Below are 2,869 nucleotides of genomic sequence, written 5' to 3' on the forward strand. Positions count from 1 at the left end.
GAATAAACCATAATCCTTTTAATCAATCTTGGTATTTTAAATTCAAAACATGTTCATTGGTTCGTTCTGAATATCTTCTCATTATCTTTTGCAATCATCTCTTAAAACAAATTCAGTTTCTTTTTTTTAATTTTCAAGATATTAATTATAAATTCGATCTTGTGTATATACGATTATTCAAAATTTTAACTCTCGAAGAAGTTTGTTACCGAAACTTTGACAGTATTAAAATATTTTTGTTATCTTCTCTCTAGTCACGTTTCTAAAAATTTCACTAATCTTTGATATATATTTTTCTAGCATTCTCATCTCATAATATAAATATTTTAATAGAATCAATACATTTTTAACTGAATATTTTTATTTAAATAATTCAAAAATTATTTTATAATTGAAATAGAAAGTTCTTTTTAAAAATCGAATTCGAAATTAATAAAATAAACTGAACCTACTACATATGACATATAGATGCAACAATGTGTAGCTGGGTCCAGATTCCAGAATACAGACCTGCAGTCAGTGTCAATAATATTTATTTATTTATTTATAAGCTCATTGAAAAGGCCTAATTCATTTAATTCCCATTTAAAAATATTTTTAAATACAAAATTTGAATATAGATCTCAATTTAAATTTAAATTTTAACTAAAATATTACAAATTTATATATATATTTTATAAAGTTATTTAAAAATAGATAACATTTTTAATTTAAATTTATTGGTTATATATACAATAAAAATAAGTATTATTATTTTAACTTAAAAAATATTAAACTCATTAATAATAAGTATAATTAGGTATAGTTCAGAATTAATTTCATTTTTTTATATTTTTATAGTAGGTCTAGTTCAATATTAATATGTGAAATGTAAATAAAATTGGATTCTGTAATAAATTGTTATAATATACTTAGGGAATAAACTATGTAAATAAACTTGAATATATTCATATGCTTAACGAATAAGTTAGATAATTTAAAAGACGTGATAATAATAATTTGAAGTGATTAAAAATATCAAAAGAATTAACATTAGTAAATTAAATAAATAAATATTTTTAAATGTATTTGAACATTTAACAACTAAATTAAAACAAATCAACCAAATAAACTAACATTTTATTTATATATATATTTATAAAGTATGTTATTTAAAAATAGATAATTTTTTAAAATAAAAAATTTTGTTAGACATACAATAAAAAAAATTATTATTATTATAACATGCTTAATTTTTAAAATGTCAAGATTGTCAGGTTGAGAGTTGTGATTAATTTGGATATATATGTGAGAGTAAATGGATACTTGAGTCAGATTGTGGGTTGACTCACCCATAAATTTACAACGATTAAAAAAAATTAAAAATGCTATAGGTATGTTTCGAACTTGCAACCTTATAACAAAAACAAGTACAACATTTTAATCAACTAGACTAATAAACTTTATATTTTTAAATTCAATATCAAATTTTATGAACGCGGGACATTCTTAACCATATAAGTTCAACTTTTTAACTAACTAATATATATATATATATAAAATGATGCTTAATTTTTAAAATGTCCGGATTGTCGGGTCGAGAATTGTGGTTAATTTGGATATATATGTGAGAGTATATAGATATTTGGGTCAGATTGTGGGTTGATCCACCTATAAACTTAAAATGGTTATGTATGTTTCGAACTTGCAACATAACAAAATAAGTACAACCCTTTAACCAAGTGTGATTGAGATGTTGTTTTCCGAGGGATAATAGACTGGTAATAATTGAAAATAGTTTTAAAAAATATAAATCAAATATTTGATTGACCAAAGTGAAAGTGTAAAGTCACGAGATGAGAGGTTCATTGGAAAAAAAACATGTAATGAGATATGTGAGAAGGTGAGTTGTTTTAACGAAGTGAAAAAATGTGAAATGAGAGTGTTCTATTTTTTATTTTAATATATTATTCGTGATTTATTAAGAATTTTAAACATTGAATATATATTATTATAAAAAAAATTGTTTATATTTTTATTGGTATGCATCGCATGGAAATTTTTCTAGTGATTTTATAGAGGATATTTCACATTTGACTGAGTTTTCAATTGTCTTCATTAATCAAATTTCTTTCATGTATGTATGAGAGCGTTGTCATTAGAAACAATATCATCTCAAACTTTTAATTTTGTTATCTTATTCGTGTTATGAATTCTTGTATTTTTTTCTTTTCAAGTATTAACTTTAAAAATATTAAAGTCATTCATAAAGTGAAATTAGATGAAATTAGGTATATGTCAGTATTAATTGTAATTTGTGTAATAAATTTCTATAATATAAATTTAGGGAATAAACTAGCCTATATAAATAGACTTGAATATTTTTTTTAGCTTATTTAACAAATAAGTTGAATAATTTAAAAGATTTGAAAATAATAGTAATAATAATAATAAGTTAGAAGTGATTAAAACTATACTCACCATTAGCAAATTAAATAAATAAGATATTGTTAAATGTAATTAAACGTTTAACAAATAAATTTTAAAATATAAATAAACCGAACCAAACTAATTTAGTTGGCCTTTTCAAAAAATGACAACCCATGTATAATCATTTAGAATCGGTAATTTAATTGACTAAATAAATAAATAATTATTTTCTATCTTCTCACATTTTTTTCCATCATTTCTCAATTTTTATCCCCTTTCACTCTTCTATTCAAATTAAATTGCATGATAAGAAAATTGCAACTTTAGCACAGCTAGGTTGAATTATGGTCCACTCTACCTAAAAAATCAAAAAGTAAATAGAAACAAAATATTGAGTAAGCATATCTATTTTGAATAAAATTACTTCTTGACATCTAAAATAAATTTTGAATAAAATTAA

This window comes from Impatiens glandulifera, chromosome 1 (assembly GCF_907164915.1).
Source record: "Impatiens glandulifera chromosome 1, dImpGla2.1, whole genome shotgun sequence".
NCBI lineage: Eukaryota > Viridiplantae > Streptophyta > Magnoliopsida > Ericales > Balsaminaceae > Impatiens > Impatiens glandulifera.